This window comes from Leopardus geoffroyi, chromosome B2 (assembly GCF_018350155.1).
Source record: "Leopardus geoffroyi isolate Oge1 chromosome B2, O.geoffroyi_Oge1_pat1.0, whole genome shotgun sequence".
NCBI lineage: Eukaryota > Metazoa > Chordata > Mammalia > Carnivora > Felidae > Leopardus > Leopardus geoffroyi.
In genome coordinates, this window is record NC_059332.1 from 149289116 (window position 1) to 149315415 (window position 26300).

At 52.7% G+C, this 26300-nt stretch overlaps 1 long non-coding RNA gene across 1 annotated transcript; it reads right to left on the reverse strand.

The window, feature by feature from the left end:
• Positions 1-22039, reverse strand: LOC123609858. The gene is made up of 5 exons (XR_006718005.1): positions 21655-22039; positions 10999-11094; positions 8246-8355; positions 745-1016; positions 1-474 (listed from the first exon to the last, which is right to left on the reverse strand). It is a non-coding gene; the product is annotated as an uncharacterized LOC123609858 (long non-coding RNA).
• Between the last annotated feature and the right edge of the window lie 4261 nt (positions 22040-26300).

Genomic DNA, 26300 nt, shown 5'->3' on the forward strand with positions numbered 1-26300 from the left:
TTACAGACCACGAGATCATGACCTGAGCCTACTACGTCGGATGCTTCACCGACTGAGCCACCTAGGCGCCCCTCAAACATCTTGATTCATTTTAGAGTCTCCTAGTGCTTAGTCATAATTTAAAATTTTTTTCTGAAACTTACTTAACCGTATAAATCATGCTTAGGTATTTTCTCCATCTGCTAATTTCCATGATCTCGTCCCTCTGTGACTTTTATTCTTCTCCTTTTTCTACGTCTTCTCATCATAGTTCCAGGCTTCTGTGTGGAAAATGTTACGTTTATAACGAATATGTTATTTAGTGGATGATGTTATTGTTGCTTATCATAACTTTGAACTAAAGAAAAAGAAATCTGCCATTTAATTGCTTCTTTGGGAGTTTCAACATTTCTTCGTCCTTTTCATCAAGGTGATGCTACAGTCTCATTCCTGGTCCACGTAGTTGGTCCAATATCGCCTTGCTGTCCTGGCCTCCTGTAACGAAGAAAAGGGGAAAACTACATATAAACTCCAAAGGCCAAGTGCCACGGCCAAGTGCACCCACCGCCTCTTAGGACCCTAATTCTTGGCCATTTTTCTTATTCACCAAGGAGTTAGAAAACAATTTACCGGCCCGCCCCCCAACCCCTGCTGTTATCCTGGGAATCTCCCTCTCTTCAGGCTGCTGACCCATCTAATTCGCAGCTTCGAAATCTCCATGACCTTTGCCCCTACTCCACAGAGGACACGTGCTTGCTCTCTTACCTCTGGGCTGTGCCCAGAGCTGCTCAGACTCAGAGATCGTGCTGGGCATCCCGCTCTGACCGCAACCTCCCATCCTCCAGCGTCCCCTGCTTTCCCTCCCACTCGAATCCTCCTTTGCTCGCCCGGGAACTGCATCGTCTAACCCCCGGGCAGAGAAGAGACACGAGCGAACCACAACGTGGTGAGTCTGAATTGCTCGTTCCAAAGTCAGAGGTACTGTGGCCATCCCAGAAGGAGCAGGCTCATCCCTTGTGTGTTCTGGAAGGTTAATCCTAAAGGAAGAGACAGAGAGAGACAGAGAGAGAGAGAGAGAGGCTTGAAGACTATATTTAAATTTTTTCTACACATAAACTCTTAAAATGGTATTAACACCAATGTACAGTATTTTCTGCAAATGTAAGATTTTTTCCACTTCATTGAACTTCATAGCATTAAACATTTTTGGATCACAGACCTCTTTTAAAATCTAATTTTTAAAGACAGCACCCTGTGAATCCTTTCTCCAAGAAAAATCACACGTACATAATCATATAAAATATATTTTAAGTGCTTTCCACCCCCCAAGCTTATGAATCTGACGTTAAACGCCTCGATCTACTGGACGTTTGCCAACAGATTTCCCCATTCAGTAGCTCTCTGAAGACTCACTTGTAAATTTTTTATTGTGTATCCATTCATACTTACAATATCTATGCCTCTTTTTCTTTTTTTTTAAGTTTTTTAACATTTATTTATTTATTTTTAATTTTTTTTTAACGTTTATTTATTTTTGAGACAGAGAGAGACAGAGCACGAACGGGGGAGGGGCAGAGAGAGAGGGAGACACAGAATCGGAAACAGGCTCCAGGCTCTGAGCCATCAGCCCAGAGCCTGACGCGGGGCTCGAACTCATGGACCGCGAGATCGTGACCTGAGCTGAAGTCAGACTCTTAACCGACTGAGCCACCCAGGCGCCCCAACATTTATTTATTTTTGAGACAGAGAGAGACAGAGCACAAGCAGGGGAGGGACAGAGAGAGAGGGAGACACAAAACCTTAAGCAGGTTCCGGGCTCCGAGCCGTCAGCACAGAGCCGGACGCGAGGCTCGAACTCACAGACTGTGAGATCGTGACCCGAGCCGAAGTCGGACGTTCAACCGAGTCAGCCACCCAGGCACCCGACCTCTTTTTCTGATATGCGAATCTGTAAGGCAGTTATATCTCAGGCTGGAAATTTTGAGCACTGGGGAACTCACGGAAATGTTTTCAAAATTCTGAAAATAAGGTGTGTAAATTTCAGATTCACATTTTATACTCCATAATTCTGCTTCGGAAGACGTTTTGAGAGCCACAGATCTCGGCTAGATAAAACCATGTCTGCTGCCACCAAGACAAAGTAAGCTTCACCAAAACCAGTTATCAGAGAAATGAAAACAAATCACTATTAAGGAGGGTTTGTGTGCGCATATGCCTATGTGTGCGTGCAGGAAAGAAAGATCTTCGCTGCAGTGGCGTGAAAAGCCAAACAAATGACTCAGGAGGCACACACGTGGGCTGTATGTGTTGACTTGAAACTAATATCCATAAAACATCTATAATCGAGTAGAATTTGAGGGCTACCCGGGAAACAGAGATCAGAGGACAGCTGGTACCCGATGATCCTGTCTTGTCTTCAGTTCCGGGTCTACACCCGAGTGCCCAGAGGAACGCCACCCGTGACATTTTTTGGAGGCCGGAGAGCAGAGTTCGTTGGGTTAAGAGCAAATTCCGGCTCCTTACCAGCTCCCGACCTGCACGGAGCGTGCACCTGATTCCTCAGGCGTCACCGGCCTCTGGGCTAAGCTTCATCTTTGTGGTGACAGTATGACGGTTACGCTCGAAAGTACACGTTGCCTTGATGCAAATAGTAATTCTGTTCATTTCAGTCACGCTGGAAAGGACTCCGAAACGAAAAGCGGATGCTGGCGGGGTACCCAGGTTGTTAAGAGACCGATCCAGGCGCCTTAGGCCTTGCCACGCCACCTCGAGACAGACTACGGCTGAAAACAGCTGTCCCCCCAACGCAACTGAACACAGAGGCCCGGCCGCACCTGGGGGTCTCCCTGGAAGGAGGCAGGGGGCCCTCGCTGCTTTGCCGGTGGACCTGGTCGCTGGGAGGGATGGGAGATGCCCGGCCAGGGGTGCCTGCTCCCGCCCGCACGAGGCACTCTCGACGACCGTTACCTACATCGCCTGCACACACGGGACCCGGGTTGTACAAAGAACTCAGCGTTCAAAGAGCTGGTGGCACGTCCCGGGGGTACGAAAAGCGCCTGACAGACGTGACTCAACTGAGTCCGCGCAAGACCCTCGCGTGGGTATCTCCATACCCATCGTGCAAAATGAGGAAACCAAGGCTGGGCCTGACAAAGGCCTCGTGGGTAGATGGGGTGGCCGGGAGTCGAATCAGGTATGCCCTGCGACGCCTGGGGTGCCATCCTGCCTCGGAGCGAGAAGGGGGGCCGCAGACATAGGCGGAAAACTGAACCAGAGGGAGCTCGTTCATTCATTCATTCATTCATTCATTCATTCAAGAAAAATTAACCGAGCTCCTGCTGTTTGCCAGCGACTGAACCAGAAGCAGGACGCATGCAGGGAAGGCGGTAGGCCGGGTCCCCTCGCTGGGTTTCCAACAGGGGGGACCGTGGGGGAGGGGCAGGCAGACAGGCAAAGAGCGGGTCTGTGGTGGGAGTGGAGGGAAATGCGGGGTACCCACCTTTTCCTGGGGGGCGTCCCGGAAGGCTTCCCGGAGAAAGTGGCCTCAGGCGGAGATCTGAGGTGGGAGCCTGCCCCCTAAACCTGGCATCCTTCGCGTTCGGTCGCTGTTACCCCTTCACCGCTAAATTCTCAAACACTGCACTTTGGGGTTTTTTGCACTATTTCTTCTCTCTGGCATTTTTTTTTTTTTTTTTTTTTTTTTTTCCAGACTACTCACATGCCACACCGGGCTGGTTGGTGCTCTCTCGTCTTCCGATTGGGACCTTCTGTTTTAGCAGCTGGACTGTCGCATTTCAGGAAGCTGAGGGGAGGCTGTGCTGCGGGCCGCTGCCTAGGTGGGCACACGCTGCCCCCCCCCCCCCGTCCTCCTCCCCCTGCGCCCGGGCCGCGCTCCACGCTGCCCGTGTCCACTTGGGAACACGCAATCCCGCTTCAGGAAGCAAACATGACATTTAGGGTGTGAGTGTCAACTTTTGAAACAGAACTTGGTAAAGCTGTACCAGAAGGATCATTCAAGTGTGGGTGTATTTACTCCGATCTTAAAATCTTTCCTCGCGTACCCTTTGGTATTGTAGGAGATAGCTCCTTACGGCCAAGAAATGGCATTACGTCCCCCGGAAGCCCCGGGCTCGTCCGGTCACCCGCCTGCGTGCCAGCCTTGCTGGGCAGTGCCCTGGTGATGCAGGGAAGGGACAGGGAAGCCAGAACACAGACAGGCAAGTGCTGTTCACATCGTGTTTTGTCTTGGAGTCAGACTCAAGAGTCTATTTTTATCTCTGTAACCACCGTCACCAACCCCTCTGTCCTCTGGTCCCCACGTGAAGCCCCGGGATGGAAGGGCCGTTTGGGAGGAGGGCGGGGCATGTGCCTCTTCACCCTCAGCTCTAAACGGCAGCCCCCGCTTACAGGCAGCCCTCCGGCATCGATCAGAGCTTTCCCTGGAGATTTCTGCTCACCCCCGGCCGCCCCCGCCCTGCTGGCCCCTGGCCACATCCCCCCAGCCCGAAGACAGAGCCTCGCTGTGCGGCCTCGGACCAGACGACACTGACCAGGTCTCCGGCTCTGCCCTCCGCGTCCACATCTGCAAACCAGCTGCCCCTCTCCAGGAGTCTGCTCGCGGTAGCACCAAGCAGAGAAAAGCAAACAGAAGCAAAGCTGTCAAGATCAGCACTCCTTGAACACACAGTGCTGTTGTTAGAGCGGCCTCAACAGCTTTTCTTGCTGGGAGCCTGTGGCTCACAGGCATCTTGGAAGAAGCAACGGTCGGCCGGGCGCGGTGAGGGAAGCATTCGACGTGCCACGCGGGAGGCGACCGCGGACGGACGAGGGGTGCCGCCGGCCCCCTGGTGTAGCCCCTGAAACTGCATTTTCCTTTCGCTCACTCGGAGAATTAAAAATAAAGTGGGTCTCGAGCCGGGAAGTGTGGGGCCAAAGAAGTGTCGATGGCCCAAGGGGGTGGCTCCTGGATGGAGGGCGTCAGTCTCCACTCAGCCGAGACCCTCGCAGCCGCTGAGCTGCGATATGTGACGAGAACCCCTCATCGCTCGGGGGGGACGAAGGGACGGCGGTCCTCGGGGAAGCTGGCCCCGGGGCCTAGAATGCAGTCGTCACCCCCCCTCCCGCCCCCGCCCCGAGCTGCTGCCTCTCTCTCAGTGCTAATGGGACATGAACGTTTGTCACTGTGCTGTCCCCTCCCCTCCATGGCCTGCATCCTGCGCCCTGTGACCTTGGAGACGGAGGTGGGGAGACTGTGTCTCGTGGGGACTTCCCCTCAGGCCTCCACCAGCCCTGAGCGCTGTCCAGGTCAAGTTCCAGAGCTCACAGCGACCACCGCCCGGCCCCAGGGGACTCCTTCCTTCCCGGTGCTCCTCCTGGTGAGGCCAGGTGAAGCAGGGCACAGGGTGAGCCCCACCCGGGGCGAGCCCGCAGCAAGGCCTTGGGGGCCCCCGGGAGGGCTGGGGGCACCAGCGGGCGCAGGAGCGGGACGGGTGCCTCTCCCGCTGGGATGAGACAGGTGCCCGAAAGCCCCTCCTGCCATTTGTCCCTGTGCACACGACACAGCAAACACCAACGAAGAAACAAACACAGCCTTTCATCAGCTCCTGGGAAACAGCTGCTTGACACTTTGCTTTTCTTGGAAAAGGACCCGGGCCCGGCGACGGGAGGACACGCGGTGATTCGGAGCCGCGGTACCCGCCTCGGAGGCACTGAGAGCTCCAAGAAAGCCGGAGAACGTAACTCGCCGAGGGACAAGTTCAGCCCCAGCTGAGGCAGGAGCGAGTGAGAGAGGTGGAGGAGTCCGGGAATGCCTCCTGGAGGAGGTGATGGATTAGCCGACAGGAGGGAAGAGGTAAAGGGAGACCGGAACCCAGTCTCAGAGAGGGAATTCGCCCGCGGAGGGAAAGGCGGCTCGCAAATACGGTAGCCAAGGTAGCGGGCAGAGTGCGTTTGGGTGGGCGCGGGTGCCCTCTGAAGGCACGTTTTGGGGCGAACGTGTCGTCGTTGACTCTGGGCTCGGGCCGAGCGGGGTGAAGCATCGTCCCGTCGCCTCCGCGGCTACCCCTGCAGCTCCTTCCCGGCTGGAGCCCAAGGCCCGCCCCCCGACGGCCGTCTGGGGTCCCGGTGCACCCCCCTGCGTGGGGTCTCGGGGCTCGGGCGTCCTCCGGGGGTGTTGGTCAACGCTGGGGGCGGCGGGGGCTCGGTGGGGGGGATACTCAGCCAACACGTCACTCTCCGTCGGGCCACGGAGCTAAAGCCTCGGAGCGCTGAGAAGTGCACCCGGCTCGGCCCAGGCCTCTGCCCGAGTGTCCACGGAGAAACCAACACGCCGCGTGAAACTCGGCTCTGAGCCCGGCGGCACGGGCAGCAGCTTCGCGAAGACCTTGCTTTTCCCAGCTAGGTCGTCCCCAGGCACTGCCTTGCCACGCAGCCTAAACCCCCACACGTCTACACGCACGAGATGAGCAAAGGTGCGGCAGGAAAACGAGGCCAACGGGATCTTGGAAGACGCCGTCTCCCCTCTCTTTCGACCTAAAGTTTGGCGGGTTTTCTCAGCCACAGAAGCACGTCTGCTAAGCGAGTCAGTGACGGGTTGTAAAGTGGCCCGGTGAACCCAGGGAGCCCAGCTTCCCGTCGTGTTTCAGACGGGACCCCTGGGTTGGCCCATATTCGTGTGCCGGAAGCACGGGTCAGCCCAGGAAGACGAGGCGACGGCCGTGTGTCCGTCCGGGCCCCTTGGGTTTCTGTGATTACCTGAGTCGGTTTAACCCAAACAAGGAGAACGTGTTGAAGACATTCAGCCAATTTTTGATGAGAAAGACAGGCGGCCCTGGGTGGGGGGGGGGGGGGGGGGGGGGGGTCCCCAGAGCTCAGGGAGCGGCCGCAGGCAGGGCCAGGAGCTGCCACGGGGAACCTTCCGGACAGGAGCCCCATCTGCATTTCCGAGGCCAGACCACACCCTTCCTATATATTACCATTTCCCCAACTGTGTGAACTGATTAAAGGGGGTTGGAAAATTACTTACGCCCCTAAATCACAGCAACAAAGGCTGTGTTTCTCTCTTCAATCAAAACAGCCTGGTGGACCGATTCAAATGCTAATGGCCGGAGCTGAATTGGCCCCTCAAAGGGAGACGCTCTTCCCTGCAAACAACCAGAAACTCACTCGTTTGCTGCAAGAAATGTGCAGGATTCTTCCAGTCGGGCGGGCGGGGCCGTCTGTGAAGCCGCTTCATGGGAAACATCCCCGCAGTGGCCTGGGGTGAGGCATGCTCAGCGTGAGGGGTTCTGCAGAAGAGAAGGGGGCCTTCGCTTTGAAAGAGGCTCTGACTCCCAGAACCTGGTCTCTTCTGTCACCCCCATCCCTGTTCCCTGTCCCAGGAGACACTAGCTTGCCTCTGTTACCGAGGGGCCTGGGAAAGCCCTCGGGGTTGGAACGCGGGGCCGATGATGATGGAGAGGTTTTAACAACTCCTCTCCTCTGTCTCTCTTTTGCCATTGTTCCAGTGCGCTTTCGTAACATTCGGTTTTGCGTTTGCCTCGTCCACCAGTAATGCAGCCCCGCACGTTTTGGCCTTGCACCTACGCTGTGCCCGGCGTGGGGCACACCCCTCACCAAGTGGCCCGCCCCCGGGTTCCCTGGGTGCCTTGTGAGGGTTAGCTCCATTCTGCGGGCGTATGCGTGTCTGGGAGAGCAACACTGGTTTTCAGTTTGTGCCAGCAAGATGCTTTCGCAATTTCCAGCCGCGACGGAATAATTATACAATCCTCAAGGGTAAGGATCCCCTCCCGCACGGCTACTTCCTACGGTCCCCGAGGGTCTCAAAGAGCAGGGGTTACTCCGGTTTACTGTTTAGATCTACACTCTGACGGCTTCTTTCTTGCCGATTGGCCTTTGTGACATCTTTTTTTTTTTTTAATGTTTATTTATTATTTTTTGAGAGACAGAGGCGACGTGAGCAGGGGAGGGGTGGAGAGAGAGGGAGACACAGAATCGGAAGCAGGCTCCAGGCTCCGAGCCATCAGCCCAGAGCCCGACACGGGGCGCGAACCCATGAACCACGAGATGGTGACCTGAGCCGAAGTCGGACGCTCAACCGACTGAGCCCCCCAGGCGCCCCGTGACCCTTCTTTTACTGGGGAACCGTGTGCTACCCCTATGTAGGGTGACGATTCTCTCGTGGATCTGTGACCAGGCAGTGAATATGAGTTTGCAAAGTACTATTTAGAAAATCTGCATACACCCGCACATTCAGGAAGGAACTCACCTGCTGGAGAAGTCCATGCTGGCGAGAGAAGCAGAATACACGCGACGTGAGCGGCGAAGGTATGCTTTGCTTCGGGATTCCTTCTCCTCTGACTTACACACCGTCTTGTTCTGAAACAAACGTTTTATGCTTGTTTCTGTTCGTGTCCTGCCTCCACCGCTGGAATTGAGAACCGCCGAGGACGGGTTCCTCTCTCTCCCTCTGTACATCCCTAACGCACAGATCCATCTATCCCACACGGGCAGCACACTGGGCTGCTTCTCAAGACGAGCGAATCCAGCACAAATCCTTCCTGGTTGACACTTCTGCTTTCGGATGCGTGTCAAAATATTCTGGGCATGCTGCAAATACTTCGACTCCTTGGCCTTGGTCCTCCAGGATAAGTTAATTCGTGAGAGCAGGCTAATTCTACCGAAAAGCAGGAGTCCGACAGACAGCGAGGTACCCAGGCTCAGGCTGGTAAAAAGCAAACGGATTGAAGCGTCTGGGGGGCTCAGGCGATTAAGTGTCTGGCTCTTGGTTTCAGCTCAGGTCATGATCTCACGGTTCCTGAGTTCCAGTCCTGCCTCGGGCTCCGCGCTGACAGTGTGGAGCCCGCTTGGGATTCCTTCTCTCTCCCTGTCTCTCCGCCCCGCCCCTGCTCACTCTCTGTCTCTCAGAATAAGTAAACTTAAAAAAAAAAAAAAAAAAAGTGGATGATATTAACTGAAGCACAATTAAGGGTGTTATCAAGTATCGTATTTGAGATAATGTTTAAAAAATCCAAACGTAGGGGCGCCTGGGTGGCTCAGTCGGTTGGGCGGCCAACTTTGGCTCAGGTCATGATCTCGCGGTCCGTGAGTTCGAGTGCTGACAGCTCAGAGCCTGGAGCCCGTTTCGGATTCTGTGTCTCCCTCTCTCTGACCCTCCCCCATTCATGCTCTGTCTCTCTCTGTCTCAAAAATAAATAAACATTAAAAAAAATTTTTTTTTAAATAAAAAAAAAAAATCCAAACGTAGTCACATAAACTGCACCCCTCTAAGAAAACGAGGAGAAAAAAAAACCCATACAAGTAGCTAGAAAGTTACATCCAACTGAATCCCAAATGAGAGAGTATTAGGTCTGTGAAAATTTCAAAGAGATGGAAAAACAAGAAATAAGAACAAGTAAGAATATAAGGGGGGCCCGGAAGGACGCACAGCGGAGCATTTTCAAGCCCCAGTGGTCCTCGGTGCAGAAATTATTACACGTAAAGCAAAGCACACCCTCAGTCAGGGCTCCAACGGAGACGCCTACGATCATGACCCGTCCTCGAACTTCACGTCCAGACAGAATCGGGTACCAGTAGGGACAGCAGGTCACCCCGTTCAGGACGTCCCAGACTTGTCTAATCACAGGAATCACAGGTCATCATAGGAATTACCCGAGGAGCTTGATAACAGCACAGATTCCTGGGTCCCAACACAGACCAACTAAATCCGAGTCTCCGGGGAAAGGCCTAGAACTGCACGTTTTTACCAAGAGCCCCCGTGACCGCGATGACTCGGCACATTTGGGGAACCCTGGTACAGCCGAGTCCGGCTCAGGAAAACAACCCGGTCTTCTTGGACAGCCCCAAACATATGCCAACAACTTGCCACTGTATTCTTTGCTTCAAGAATCAAACATAGGGGCGCCTGGGTGGCTCAGTCGGTTAAGCGTCCAACTTCGGCTCAGGTCACGATCTCGCGGTCCGTGAGTTCGAGTCCCACGTCGGGCTCTGGGCTGACAGCTCGGAGCCTGGAGCCTGCTTCGGATTCTGGGTCTCCCTCTCTCTCTGCCCCTCCCCCGCTCAAAAATAAATACGTGTTTAAAAAAACAATCCAACTTAAAGCTAGACTACATTAGCAATAGGACACGTTTTGTTTTCTAAATTAAAGGCCCAAGTAAGCGCATGTGTGGGTTTCCAGTGTGGCTGTGCTGTCGGGGTCGTGGTGATAAACACATCCCTGGATTTCTAGATCCTATATATTCACAGAATGTTAGAGGCAGGATGGGCCGCCAAGAACATCATCCCGTCAGGGTCCCTCATCTGACAGACAACAGGTGCACCTCCGTGAGCCGTGTAAGTTGGTGCGTCTGTGCGCGTGTGAGCACATGTTACAGGTGTGTGTCTTTACCCCTTCCTGAGTCTGGGAGCATTCTGCAGCCGAGCCCCTTAACCCATAGCCGGTGCGTATTAAACAGAGCCCAATCCTAGCTCACAATCCACGACGGGCAGTCCTTGGGGGAAAGTTTGTTCATTTCGTTTCATGAATTTCAAGAAGTCACACGCCCCCTAAGAAGGCCGCCTGTTTCTCAGGTTACACTGATGTCATCTTGCCATGCTTTAGGAAACTAAGCCCAGCTATCTGGCTTTGTGTTGGTAAAGATAAGTCTGGCCTCAGTCAGTGGAGACACGGGTGGGACGGTCACCTTTACCCAACACTCGGCTGGGCTCTGTCACTCTTCTCAGGATAAAGAAAGCATCTGTCTGGAAAAAAAGAAAAAAAAAACCGAAAAAACAAGAAAACAAACATTCGTCTGGAAAAAAAGAAAACACCGAAAAAACAAGAAGAAAAAGCATTTGTCTGAATCCTTCCATTTGTTTCTTCTCTACTATGGATTCTTCTAGATTCCACATTGAACCCCCAGCGCCTCGGGCCTTCTCTCGGGTACGGACAGCCCGACTGGACGGGGGGCCGGGGCGGAAAGAGGAGAGAGAGGCGAGCAAAGGTGTCCGGGAGCAGCTGACCTGGTCCTGGCCTCGGGCCGGCCTCTCTGCCACGTCCTGCTTCCTCCTGGATTTATCCCACTTTATCCTGGATCCCACCAGCCGAGGAAGAAGGTCCTGAGAGGGAACAGGAGACAGGCTTTTACACACACCCTTCGGTGCCGCAGATCGGTGATGCCCTCGACCACGCGGAGGCCTTCCGATTTCCGCCACAACTTAAAAACTGGGAAACTCGCCTCACGTCTGCACCCCGACGGGGGCCAGGTCCCCCCTGGAACGTAAGGCCAAGATTGCAAATGCGGCGCGGGGTTGTTGCCACACCCACGTTTCGGTGACCCCTGTCGCCCCTACATGCTGTCCCCCGCCACTCAGGCCCTCTGGTTGGACAGCACCGGCACTGGCCTCACTGTGCCTTACGCACGATGCCAGCCGCCCGGTTACGCGTCAGGATCGTGTGTCATATCAGAGCACGTACTGGTTCCTCCTCGCTGGCTCGCAGGCTTTGGGGGTGCCGGTCCCTAGTCTTCCTTCGGGTTTGTCTACTTCTTTCTCTCGAATCATCTCCAGGGGAAAACCAGGCAAAATCTGTGTGGCGGGCCCCCGTCTCCCCCTGCCCTCCGCTCGGCCTTGCCGTTGACTGTGCAGGGGGGCGGGGGCGTGTGCATCCGGAACTCGGTCTTTCCGGGTTGAAATGCAGCTCCGGGCCTTCTGTCCTGTCACTCTGGGTGATGACCGACTCACGCCCCGTGCGTCTCGCCGGCCCGGCAAAGGCCACGGCACCCCGCCAAGCTGCGCGGTGGGTGACATGTTGGCACCTAGGGTGCCACGCTAGCTGGCTGATAAGGGTCATTGGCCGTTTCTGCCTTTCAGCTCCCGGGGACCCTTCGCCACGAGGCTGGCGGTCTGATCTGGCCCCTTCTTGCCTCCAGGACCTTCTTCCAGCTTCCCGTGACCACACGCCACCCCGGCCTGCACGCACCGGGCTTGCCCTGTGCAGGGTCCCCGGCCTGGCACTCTTTCATCTGATGCTGCCGCGCTGGCTTCTCCGGGCCACTTGCTCTCGCCCTCGGCGTCATCTCTGCGGACGTAAGCCACCCAGTGAGAGCAGGTAAGAAAAACGGGGTGGAACGCTCACCACGGAATATGGTACAGCCACTGGAAGCATGAGATTGGATGCAGACATCATTTAAACAAAAAGGCTCAAAATGGAGTCACTTACGCCAAGCCCCACGTCACCAAACTGAGACTTCGGCGTGGTTTCCGCTTTCCGGGAAACGGAAACTTCAGCCCGCCCGTGAGGAATCGCCTGACCAGCACTAACTACCATGAGGTACTTGCGAGACATCTGCCGTCCCCGAGGGAAAGTGTGCTTTTTTGACTCCTATCAGTGTCTTGTCCCCACTCTCTTCTGCCCGTAAGCCTTCCGTTTTGTCCAGCTCCTCAGAGGTCCTCTCTGTCTGCTCGATGGGACACTGCCCGATTCGTGAATCGCCAAATAAAGCCAATGGGACCTTGGAAAGGTACCCCGTTGAATTGTGTTAACAACATGGAAAGTGGGTGCAGAAGCGTGCACTCGGCCACACCCCCAAACACCCCCGGAAGGGCGGCTGGGGGCGGGACGGGGCTAGGGTGGGGGGAGGGGGCCGCACACACCAAGCAGACAGGGACAACGCAGCCCCAATGCCGGCCATCGCTCCACCCAGCCCACACCCTCCAAACAGTATACGTCACTCCCATACTTAGAGCACAACAGGATCTTTATGCGAACATAAAGAATTTCCGGTACTTTTATTCCTCAGTATACTGGAGCCTACTTATTTATACATTAATGTTTTATAGCAAAGGCCAGTTCGGAGCAAAAAGGAGGTCAACGTCAAGACACGTGTGGCGTGAAAGTCAAGGCACATTGGCCTATTACGTAACAAAGCAATTCGACACGTCCGATTCTCTTGTTTCCTAAGTCCTTACCATAAAAAAGCGAGAGTTTTGGACAAATTCCGGAACTGGAAGGTCTCAGAAATAGAATTTCAGTATGCAAAGGAGAAACCCACTTTTAGTGACAAGTGAGACGAAATGTGGCAAGAGAACATCAAACGCAGCGAGGGTGAAGTCCTCGGTAAGGTAAGCCCCACTCCGAGACTGAAATGAAGAGTGATTTTCGGGGCTTAAAAAAAGACAGAAAAATCCAGGGGGCCGATGAGATTTTAAAGCCTTTTCTGGAGTATAATTGGCCTCGTTCATTCACCCGATGGTGACACAGGGACAGCTGAATGTTTCAAATACAGAAATGGTGGGGACGCCTAAATTCACAATATCACCGCACCTGTCGCTCGCCTAGGGCAGGCCTGCTGCGGGATTATTTACAATGGGACTCGAGGAGCCTACGGGAAACAAACCGAGCAAAGCACATGAGCAAAGCAAATGAAACAAGAATAAACATAAACAAGGTCACTCTGGCAAAGCCCCGCCCCCTCAGCACCGGCCACCTGCAGCAGCGTCGCTGAGTCCTCGGTACCCGTCGCAGCCTTTCGATGCCCATTTCCCAGTGACCGGTGCGAAGCCACCGCCAGGCCCAGCAAGTGGCAAGGGCTCTCCCGAGGTGGCCAACGCTGCTGGCTAAGGACCCAACGCCTGTCACCCGTGTCTTCCTTAACTAACAGGGCCCCAGCCGCGCTGTGGGGGGGCGAGGCGCCCAGCTGGAGAAACCGTGTTTTCCGGCCCCCTTGTGAGTTCCAATGGCAATGTGACGGAGCTCGGGACAACGGTATGTAAGGGAACTTTTGGGTGAAGCTTCCAAAAAGCCCCACTGATGTCAGCGGGAAGCAGGCTCGCCCCCACGGCACCAGGGACTCATCCCACTTCAAGAGCAACATTTCCTTGACATCATATGTTTCACTAAAAATTCTTGCAAATTGTTCTTTTACTCTACGTTTCACATGTTTGCTTCAACCTCAGAATAATGTGTTTTCGTCCACATTTCCAGGGCAGCTGATGCCCTGGAAATGCACATTGTCACTTACGGGGGTTCCCTTGTCCCTCAGCAAGGGGGAGAGGGGTGAGCGAGAAAGCAAAGGCCTGTCTAGGCGTCCTAACGTGCAGTTCTGGGTTTGAGCTCAGCCACCCCCCAGTGTGGATGCCGTCCTCTTGTTTGCCAAAGTGACTCGATCCTAGCGACATTTTTTTTAAAGAGGATCCCCATTGGGTGATAAGCCACTGTCACTGATGGTCACATAATCTCTCCATTTGTGGGTGTGTTTGATCTTTGGATCGCTTGATCGGTAGAGATGCCGCCGTTGGCGACGATCAGTGATTAAATCTACGCTGGGAAAGTTTCCCTGGAAGACGTTTGTTTACTTAGTTGGAGTTGCAATGCCTTACCGGACGCACCCCTTCTCTGCTTGTGCGCCTCCTTTTCATTCACCAATTCCTCTTCCTTGTCTTCCTCGTCTTCCCCTTCCCCTCTTCATGCGCCCTCCTCTCCTCTTCTCCTCCTCCTTCATCAGTACCCAGCCGGTGGATCCCCGCGTGAACCAAGGAGGGTGCTGGGGAGGAGTCTTCTCTTCCTCAGCCTTCCGCGGTTCTCTGCTGGATGTTTGCCACTTCGGACGGAAGCCTCAAGTTGCTGGCAAGCTGCCATCCGATGGCCTCGGCTCAGTTTGGGAATTACGGTGAAGATTTTGCATGTTCTCAAGTTCTACATGCTTAAGTAGGGTTGTTGAAAGTTTGACGTAATGCTTCTTAAATCATAAAGCTGAGCGTGGGCCCCAAGCAATTCATGTCAGCTACACTGTCCCCGACTATGTCCCATTCTCATGTAAAAGGTCACACCTGCAGCAAAGGTCTTCACGTATTTTATTTCCTCCTTTTATTCTAGAAGTGTTTGTATCTGAGAGTTGGTTAACGTTCTCAAACACTTCTGGTCGCGATCTTCGGTCACTTACGACCTTCCCATTTATGGCAGGTTTTCATTTTCTCACCCCGTTGTGGCATTTTGGCTGTGCTGACGTCGTCCGCCAAATCGGTCATGTCCGTTCCCAAGCGCTTGTCCGGGTTTTCAGGTGTTTTACACAACCACCCACCGTAATCTGAGAGACATCTGACTTGCCTCGTCTGCTCCTGGGTCTAGTTGATAGCCTTCCGATCTTTGGGGGCACAAAGTTTATTTACCTCCAGTCTCCGTCTCAAACTGCGTATCTGTGATTCATAACAAGCTCGTCAATGGTTCACGATGAGCACGCTTTTCCCACAGCTTCTGCCGCCTTAAACAATATCACCACATCTTCCGGGGGAATCGACGGAAACACCAAATTCTGTTGAGTTGCTTTCTGTACTTGGAGACACATACCGACTATTGGCCAGTTGGAATTAGTAGTGTGATTTTGTTTTCAATCTGCCTTTACTGGTAACACTATATAGTGAAGAAAAAAAATAGACCTCATCCTACTTTTAATATCTTGGACGCTATCATACCCCCAGGTCAAGTTGCAGGGAGGGGAGGGGCTGTCTTTTTAACTCTGAAATGTTTTGACTGTTTATTTGGAAAAATGTTTTAAAGTTACACGTAAGTTACAGGAATAGTATAACGAGCTCCTATATGTCCTTCAGTCAGATGTATCCGTTGTAAACGTTTTTTTTCGCATTGTGTGTCACATGAAATACATGGTTCGGGCCTCTCTTTCTCTCCTTTCATATGTGGGTTTTCATATACATGCATATATATGATACCTACCTTACATATACATACATTGTAGATATAATTATATTATTATTATTATTACTTCATCATCTGAGAGAAAGTTACAGACATAATGACCCTTTACCCCTGAATAGTTCATCATATGCTTCCCAATAAAAAGGTCATGCTTTCATATAACCTTAGCAAACTGACCAAATTTAGGAATTGAGCATTGCTGTCATGCTATTGTCTCATTTACAACTCGATTCAAATTTCACCAGTGGCTCCGATACACCGGGGAAGATAATGTGTTAAGGTTATATTGAGATCCAGCCGACGAAGAGAAGGGGACGTTAACTCTGAGAATGCGTCTATATCAGAAAGGTGCAACATGCCTGTTCCTAGGATGACAATCAGACTCAATCAAAAGGAATTATTTAAGTATTCAAACAGCGACCGGGGCTCTCACTTCAGCCACACACAGGGAAAACAAAACCACACAGAGATCCACCTGCCTGCGCGAGGATGGCCCGTGAGTTCTCGAGGCGCTCGATATTGTTTGCAGAAAGGGAAAAAGGGGGCGAGTGTTATGAACCAAATCGTGTTCCCCCAAATTCACATATCGAAGTCCCAGCCCTCAATGTGACATATTTGGAGACAGCGTCTTTTGGAAAGTAATTAAGGTTACACGAGGTCATAAGGGTGGGGCCCTAACCCAATAGGACTGGTGTCCTTATGAGGATGTGCGCTCGCACAGAGGAAAGGCCAAGTGAGGAGGCAGGGAGAAGGCGGCCGTCGGCAGGGCGGGAGGAGAGCCTCGCTGGGAAGCCGCCCTCCTGGCACCTTGATGTTGCACTCGCAGCCTCTTGTACCCTGAGAAAGAAATTCCCGCGGTTTAATCCCTCCCGTCTGCAGTATTTTGTTATGGGGGCCCTAGCAGACTGATGCATTGGGGGAAAATAGGGGGGAAATAATAGAGTACCGTTCTCCTGAGTTTCTTAAATCAGACTTCATGGTTGAAACAAATCTTTTAACACTACCTGACGCAGCGCTCAGTGTATGTAGAGGAAATCCAATCTTTTTAAAAAGTGGAAAGAATAAAAGGACCTAAATGGAAGGGAACATTCGATGCTTCGCTCGAACTGTTAAGTCTTTGGTATGAGGAGTGTGGGATAAGTCACTTATAGACTGTAATATCTAGAACAACCACACACAACACAGTACAGAGCAGGGCACCTGCAGGGCTCAGTTAAGTTTCCGATTTGACTGCAGCTCAGGTCATGATCTCACAGTTCTTGAGTTCGAGCCCCACGTCAGGCTCTGCGCTGACAGTTTGGAGCCTGCTTGGGATTCTCTCTCTCCCTCTCACTCGGCCTCTCTCTCTCTCTCTCTCTCAAAATAAATAAACTTAAAAAAAGAAAGAAAGAAAAGTCAAAAGACCCCGAATAGCCATCACTGTAGCACAAGAGAAGAACAAAGTCAGAGGGTGAAAACCATGCAACTTGAAGATTTAGTAAGGCTACAAAAATCATGATGGTGTGTTCTTGGTGAACAAATAGACAAACACACCAATGGGACAGAATAAACACAGACTTACACAAACACATCGACTGATCTTTGATGAAGGAGTGAAGGCTATTCAACAGAGAGAGGATAGTCTTCTCAAGAAATGGAACAACCGAGGGGCGCGTGGGGGAGGGGGGGCTCAGTTGGTTAAGCGTCTGAATGCGACTCAGGTCATGATCTCGCAGTTCATGGGTTCCAGCCCCGCATCGGGCTCTGTGCTGACAGAGCCTAGAGCCTGCTTCAGATCCTGTTTCCCTCTCTCTCTCTCTCTGCCCCTCCCCCACTTGTACTCGAGCGCGCTCTCTCTCTCTCTCAAGAATAAACTTAAAAAAAAGAAAAAAGAAATAGAACAATCGAACATCCACGTGAAAGCAAAAAGAATCTCGATACAGAGCTCAGACCCAAGCTCGGAATGGATCATGGACCCACAAGGAGAGTGAAAGCCTCGAAACCCCTAGGAGATCCCACAGGAGAAACCTAGGTGACCTTGGTTGGTGATAAGTTTTTCAGATACTATGCTAAAGGCAGCACAATCCATGAAAAACGTTGGTAAGCTGGATTTCGGTGAAATTCAAACCTCTGCTCTATGAAAGACAGTAGCCGACCGAAGAGACAAACAGAAACAGGGAGGAAATGTGTGCAAAAATGTACCTGAGGACTTGCCTTGAAAAGACACACAGAACTCTTAAAACTTAACAAGAAAACAATACAATTAAAAAATGGGCCAGGGGCGCCTGGGAGGCTCAGTCAGTCGAGCGTCTGATCTCAGCTCGGGTCACGATCTCACAGTTTGTGAGTTCGAGCCCCACCTCGGGCTCTGTGCTGACAGATCGGAGCCTGCTTGGGATTCTCTCTCTCTCCCTCTCACTCTGTCCCTCCCCCCACTGCTCTCTCAAAAATAAATAAATAAACTTAAAAAAATAAAAAGATAAAAAAATGCGCCAAAGATCTTCGCAGGCACCTGACCCAAGAAAACAAACCCACGGCAGATAATCACATGAACACATGATCAGGTCATGTCTTCAGGGAAATGTAAATTGATTAGCACCACCCACCTGTTAGAAAGGCCAAAATGGCCAAAATCTGCAACGCTGACACCCAATGCCGGCAGGGCTGTGGTGCAGCGGGAACTGTCACTGCTGGCGGGCGTGCAAAATCGTGCGGCCACGCGGAAGACAGATGGGCGGTTTCTTACACGACTACGCATGCTCTTACCATAAGATTTGGCTTTTGGGCCCCTTGGTATTTACCCAAAGGGGCTGTAGCTTCTGTCCCCGTGAAAAGCGGCACACAGATGTTTACAGCAGCTTTATTTATAATTGCCCAAACTAGGAAGTAAGCAAAATGTTCTTCAGTAAGTAAATGAATACATAAACCGTGGCGCCGCCCCACAATGGCATATTGTTCAGCGCTCAAAAGAAACGAACTATCAAGCCACGGAAAGTCACGAAGGAGTCTTAAATGGTATCACTGAGGGAAAGAAACCAATCTGAAAAGGCTGTGCCCTGCATGACGCCGGCGACACGCCATTCTGGAAAAGGCTAAACTGCGGAGACGGTGACAGGATCCCTGTGTGCCAGGCACTGAGGGCGGGAGGGGTGAACAGTCCGAGCACAGAGGACTTTTAGGGCAGGGAAAGTGCGTGATATTCAAACGGTGGATACGTGACGCGGCACGTGTGTCGAAGCCCGTAGGATGTGTAACACCAAGAGTGAACCCTAAAGTCCGCTGTGGACTACAGTTAATAATGACAAATTGGGGAAGCCTGGGTGGCTCAGTCGGTTGAGCGTCCGACTTCGGCTCAGGTCATGATCTCGCGGCTCGTGGGTTCGAGCCCCGCGTCGGGCTCTGTGCTGACAGCTGGGAGCCCGGAGCCTGCTGCGGATTCTGTGTCTCCCTCTCTCTCTGCCCCTAACCCACTCGCATTCTGAACTCTGTCTCTCTCAAAAATAAAGTAAACATTGGGGCGCCTGGGTGGCGCAGTCGGTTAAGCGTCCGACTTCAGCCAGGTCACGATCTCGTGGTCTGTGAGTTCGAGCCCCGCGTCGGGCTCTGGGCTGATGGCTCAGAGCCTGGAGCCTGTTTCCGATTCTGTGTCTCCCTCTCTCTCTGCCCCTCCCCCGTTCATGCTCTCTCTCTGTCCCAAAAATAAACAAACGTTGAAAAAAATAAATAAATAAAAAATAAAAAATAAATAAATAAATAAATAAAATAAAGTAAACATTAAAAAAAGAATTAAAACAAATAAGTCACAAATTGATCATTCTGTCTTTACCTTGAAGGATGTGGATTAAGTTTTTCTTTTTAACCCTCTGCAATCTACCAGTCATTCGTCACACAGAAAACGCCGGCAAATTTAGGTCACCTTCTCTGCATAGAATAAAGGCGTGTGATTCACCTGTCACTGAAATCTTCCAAGCACCCCTTGTAGACGTGACCAGTAGCCTCTGTGTGGCACGAGATGCCGTGACCACAGCCCGTGTCATGGCACATGCCATTCTGACAGTCCTGACATATTTTGATTTACTTTTTAAAATTTACTTAAAAAAAATTTTTTTTAATGTTTATTTATTTTTGAGAGAGACAGAGACAGAATGCGAGTGGGTTAGGGGCAGAGAGAGAGGGAGACACAGAAAGTGAAGCAGGCTCCAGGCTCCGAGCTGTCAGCACAGAGCCCGACGCGGGGCTCGAACTCGTGAATCACAAGATCATGACTGGAGCTGAAGTCAGACGCTCAACCGACGGGGCCACCCAGGTGCACCCACCCCATCCTTCCCTTTAAATATCTTGCTAGGTCACCAAGGTTTTGTGGGGTCACTCGCCAGTCTCCCAAAGCACGGCGTGCACCCCGGGGGATTTTGCCCCCGTGGGAGATTAGGATATGAATCTACATTTTCAACAGGGCTTTTGTCATTTTTTTCCTGACTTAGCCTCTGACTCGATTGTCGTGCCCAGTCCCCGGCGTCATAAAACTGACCAAGGTTTCAGCCTAGGCCCCAAAGGCTTTCTTTTTGCCATTTCCTGTGGTTTCCCGTTGCCTTCGGGGGGCTGGCACCGAGGGGTGTGGAAGAAGCATAATCTGTATACTCGCTTACCCAACCGTGAAAGCCACAGCGTGTCCCAAAGAGCTGCAGTGAGTGACGGCAGCACGGCTGTCCCACCGGGCGGCCTCAGCATGATGTCACGTACAGTGCGAGCCTTTTCATTGCCGCCGAACCCCCCAAGTACCCCTTTTGTTCTGGAAAGCGTGTGCACTCCAGGCCCCACGAATCCCGGCCCCGCCACGGCGCCCTGCGACTGATGACACAGGACAGGCCCCCAGCCTCTGCCCGTAGGTTAAATATCAGCGACACTTCACACCTTTTTTTTTTATTTTTAGGAAAAAAAAAAAAAAACATGAATGGAAGATTTCTCCCCCAAATGGGTAACGGAGAGCACCCTACTTTGGAGAACACTGACTCCCACACTCGAATCTCAAGCTTTTGTCCCCTTTCAAGGGGAGGGCGTTCTTCCCACAACAGCAATCACCCACCGTGGCGGGGTGGCCGGCCCTCTGTGCACCAGGCCACGGGGTACAGATCCCCAAGCGCCCGCGTGCAAAGTGCCATGGGACAGACATGTGCCCCTCCACCCAGAGTTTCTGTTCCCACCACGTTTTGAGGGGATACGTGGGAATCTAAGCTTCCGCCCTGGAGGGGTCTGCAAGCGGGGGAGGGGGGGGGGGGTAGGGGGGCGGGGAGAGGGCCCGGGTGAGTGCCAGTGCTGGGAGAGCAGAGGGGAGTGGCTGCGGGGCAGCAGGGGGGCCGGAGGCGGTCAGGTACCTGGGAAGCCCTGTGGGGAGGGGGGGACTTAGACCCTCGAGTGGTCCCATCAGGAAGATTCCTCTGCCGTGCTGTGGGAGGGGTGTGGGAGGAAAGCGGGCGAGGGGGGGTGGTTCTCGAACCCCCCCCCCGCAATGAGACTCCATGGGCTGAGCAGCCCCCCATAAAGAGGAGTGTAGACGCGCCCCACCCCCACCCTGGGCCCTTTACCGAAAAAGCCTGCAGACCCCTGGAAAATGCAAATAACAAGTCCCAAACCTTGTACTAACCGGGGATTCTGACGAACCCCTGAGTCACTAAGGCTTTTTCTTTCCCCCATAAAGTTTTTCTTTTTCCTTAGAATGGATACAGCTGATGTAAATATGACCAAGTGCCTGCGCCTTTCAAGTTGGTCTCCTTAATCTGGCCGGGCAGATAAATGGCGTGGAGGCCGGGAGCGGGGCGGGGTGGGCGGCAATCCCGAGGGCTTCCTGTCGCTGCAGCATTAACATACCTGCTCCCGGATCAAAGCCGGCCTCACCTTCCCTGCCAGAGCTCAACGGGGGAGAAAGAGGTCTCATATAATTACAAATAAGCCGCAATTTGGTATGATCCGAAACCGTGACAGTTTGTTACCAAGGATTAAGGCTGAGGGAGAGCAGTTGACTCAGGACCAGTCGAGAATGCTCCCGAAACTCGAAGCTTTTCTGTAGAGCATTCGCTCAGTGACAGGGTTCCTTGGCCAGGGGGCCCACCGTCCCCCCAGGGGAGACAGATGGTAACCAGGTAACCACAGAACCCCGCCTACAGCTGAGTGAGTGTCCCTGAGGAAGGAGACCCCCAGGCCTGAGAACCCAGTGTGTTGGAGGAGGAGAATCCCCGCCCCCCACCCCCAGGAGTGAGGCTAGGCCAGCAGGGGGCCGGAGGGAAGTTTGGGCACCAGACTCCCTGTGAAGACGCGCTCTGTCCACCCCCCACCAGCCACCACCACCACAAGCACCCAGAGGCCAGGGAGGTGAGAGCTGAGGACAGAGAAGGACGGATGACTTTATCTTAAGAGCGGAGGGGAGGGGGGAGGAGACACAGATGTTTAGAAGGGGAGGCTGGTATCCCTAGATGTGTTTTAAAATCACTATCCAGTTGACAGTTGGTGTGAGACGGGCAAGAGTGGACACAGGGAGGCCACTGGTCCGGGTCACGGTGGCCCGGCCAAGTGTGGGGGCCTGAGAGATGTGCGAGTTCGGGATATGAGAACGAGCTTGGGGTACATCAGGTGTTGCGGGAGTAGCGGGTGATGGAACGGGTCACTCCCAGGTTCCGGGGTGCAGGCACTATCGACGGAATGGCGTCTGCACTTGGGCTGGCCGTCCCCGGCGCTGACACCATCACCAACGGGAAGTCTAGGACGCAGACAACACATCCAGTTTTGGAGGACGCACAAAAACCACACCGAACCAGTCAGCAGACCCAGCCTCAAAGGGAAAGCCTGGGCGCCACCAAAAGCCAGGGGATGAATACGTGTGCATTTCCTTTAAACGTATTCACGGTAAGTGATTCGAGGACAGAGCAGCTTTTTTTTTTTTTTTTTTTTTAATTTTTTTTTTTTCAATGTTTATTTATTTTTGGGACAGAGAGAGACAGAGCATGAACGGGGGAGGGGCAGAGAGAGAGGGAGACACAGAATCGGAAACAGGCTCCAGGCTCTGGGCCATCAGCCCAGAGCCCGACGCGGGGCTCGAACTCCCGGACCGCGAGATCGTGACCTGGCTGAAGTCGGACGCTTAACCGACTGCGCCACCCAGGCGCCCCCAGAGCAGCTTTTAATATTAACTGCCTGCCACCCGATGCAGATGGCTCGACAAATTATTAGTCTCTAGGTTCCTTCCAGTTAGTCTCAATTTAGGAGTGACGTGTGACCTCCACATCTCAAAAAGTAACAATGGGAGATTCGTCCTCTGCGATACCGTAAAGTACTGTCACAGGAATCAGGTGGACAGAATCGAAACACAGAAAAATACCCAGGGGCGCCTGGGTGGCTCAGTCGGTTGAGCTTCCGACTTCGGCTCAGGTCACGATCTCACGGTCCGTGAGTTCGAGCCCCGTGTCGGGCTCGGAGCCTGGAGCCTGCTTCCCGATTCTGTGTCTCCCTTTCCCTCTGCCCCTCCCCTGCTCACACTCTGTCTCTCTCTCCCTCTCTTCCTCTCTCTCTCTTAGAAATAAACATTAAAAAAATGTTTTAAAGGAAAACACTCAAACATCTTTGAAAGGGTAGTATCTGGTAGAGAATGAGTTGTCTAACAAATGGCTTTAAGAAAAATGGCTAAAGGGGCGCCTGGGTGGCACAGTCGGTTAAGCGTCCGACTTCAGCCAGGTCACGATCTCGCGGTCCGTGAGTTCGAGCCCCGCGTCAGGCTCTGGGCTGACGGCTCAGAGCCTGGAGCCTGTTTCCGATTCTGTGTCTCCCTCTCTCTCTGCCCCTCCCCCGTTCCTGCTCTGTCTCTCTCTGTCCCAAAAATAAATAAAAACGTTGAGAAAAAAAAAAAAGAAAGAAAAAAAAAAGAAAAATGGCTAAATATTTTGGCAATATAAGGTCAGATTCCGACCTCATGAGCCAGCAAATGTAGAGAGTGAAATTATAAAAATGACCACGCCACATAAATGGGTTTTCAAGTGCGGCCGCGTGGTGAAACCTCCCCGGGCGGGTCCCAGCCGTCTAGGTTTTCAGACTCCTCAGGGGGCTCCAATGTGCAGCCAAAGTGACAAACCACAATACAGATCAATACTTATATACCACTTGCTTTAGGAAGATAAACGACATAAAGGGAAAGATTGAAACATTGCAATCACCTCCGAATTGAAGCTATCGTTGGCTCCCGCAAATTTAAAAAACACGAGCACTGAAAGGTAAATGACAAACTGGGAACTTTTTGCCCCTCTATGACAGGCACAGGGCTGATAGTGTGATGATGAGATCTTAGGAAGCAAAAAGAAACCGGGCCATCAAAATCCCTCCTCCGGCCCCCCGCGCGCACACAGGGATGGCTGCTAGGGAGAGGGACGTGAGGAATACACACCCAGGAGACCGTGAAAGCGTGTTCCAGTTCACCAGCGATAAAGGATGCGAAACCAACCGCTAGTATTTATAATGTGGGTAGAAACGGGTTTTATGGACCCCTCAGTGCTGGACAGTGTGAAGACAGGTGCTTGCACGGTGTGCACGAGAAGACAGCTTAGGTCACCGTGACCGTGAAGACGTCACACTCAACTCAGCAGTCCCACTCTGTGCTCTTTTGTGATGATTCGTGTGCAAAGCTTCTAGGTGCCCATCAAAGGACGAGCCTCCGTGTGCCCCCCCCCCCGCCCACCGGACTCAGAAACCGTCCCTCTTGGACCCCCTCCACCCTCCGCACAGCTTTGTCCTGTCGACCCCCGGGACTATTAGTTAGTTTGCTGGTGTCTGACGGCCAGGGGACACCCAGCACGTGGGGGACGACACCCAGCCCACCGTGGGGTCTGGGGCCTGCCTAGGAGTCTGTGCCTCCCTCTCCCTCTGCCCCTCCCCCACTTGCGCGTGTGCGCGCTCTCTCTCTCTCTCTCTCAAAAATAAATAAACGTTAAAAAATTTTTAAAAAATAGAACAAAATTGAGATGAAAATCAGGGGAAAATACAGGGGCCCAGATTCCCGTCACCTCCTCTCAGGAGGAAACTGAGAAGCCCCCAAGCGGCGTCAGCCCATGGGGAAGGCGGCCGGCGGTGGGGGGGGGGGGGGGGGGCGCCCGGGGAGGGTTTGCGCCTTTAACCTTAAACTTGAATCCAGATACTCTCTGCATATACGTGAGCACGCATTTCCAGATACACGTCTGCGTCACCTCTGGGCGCCCACACGCCGCTTGGCTTCAAACGCCCTCCTCCCCTGCTCGCTGCAGACGGGCCGGGTCGAAGGAGGCCACCGAGGACTCACATGCTGGGAATCCCGTGGCCCTAAAGTGTTGGGAGCAAGTGGGTCTGTCCTCGTAAAGTTAGCGGATGGCTCCTGTCACCATACCTGGGACCCCAATTGAAAAAGGAAGAAGGAAGTGGTCAAAGTCAGGCTTTTTTGTGAACTTCAAAGGTTATCTCTCCCTCCCCCCGCTTTACATTTTACTGTCTGGGGAGCTGACTCGTCTGCAGCCGCTGGCAGGGCCTGTGCCCCGTGGCGTCAAACCTGCCTCCTCACGGCCCATAAAACTACAGCAGGGGACCAGGACCCGCAGGTGTGGGCGGGAGAGGCCAGGATGCCCCCTTAATGATTTCCCTGACACCCCGGCCGGCCGAGCTGGGGCTGGAGGGAGATGGGAGCTCTGTCTGTTTGGGAGGGTGAGCGGGTCAGCTCCCCCCAAAAAACGATCCCCAAAATTGCTGCCCTCAGCACCGGGCGGGGCTGCGGGGAAGCGGGTCTCAGAACCTCCCACAGAGACTTGGGTCCCGCGCACAAGTCCATTGGAACTCAGGCCACCGGGACGGGGGAAGCAGACAGAAGCCCCGTCAACCCCAACATGTGACAACCCAAGGGAAAAAAAGAGGTCAAACCACGTCAAGTCCCATGGCGGAGTGCTTTAAAATCTGCAAGATCGAGTTCTGTCGCTTCCCCAGGCTGGGAGACAGAAATAAACATCACACGCGTTCTCCAAGACGTCAGTTGCCGATTGGCACTGAATAAGAAAAATGGACTGCGTTTTGCCCTTTTCTTTTACTGATAGAAGAAATCGATAATTACAGACGGTGTGTTAGTCGATCGTAACAAAACTTTGCAAACCACTAGCTCATCACACCTTATGGTTTTGATCCCGTGTTTTGAACCAGATGGGGAGGGGAAAAACCCGGAAAATGGATCGAAAGATAAATTGTTTATATTGTTTTTACTTGGCAGATTGAAAGATGAGCACACTTCTTTAAAGGAATGGAAAAAGTGGGCGCGGCATTTTGCCACGGGAAAGGAAGCATAGAAGAGGGGAGGACCCATCCTAGAGACGGTTCGCAAAGCAAATACAGTGGTCTGTGGTATTTATTAAGCCCCTGTGTGTTCACTAGTGATCACTTTACCACTTTGCAGGGGGTGGGGGCAGGGGGTAGGTGGGAACGAAGGAAAGAAAGAAAATGTTAAAGTCCTGGTTTTGTCCTCAAGGACATTATGTGAATTTTTATTGAAATATAGTTGACGTACGATGTTATAAGACATTACTTTATAATCGGGATACCCCCAAAATAAACATAAACTGGGTTTACACGCATTTTTAAAATA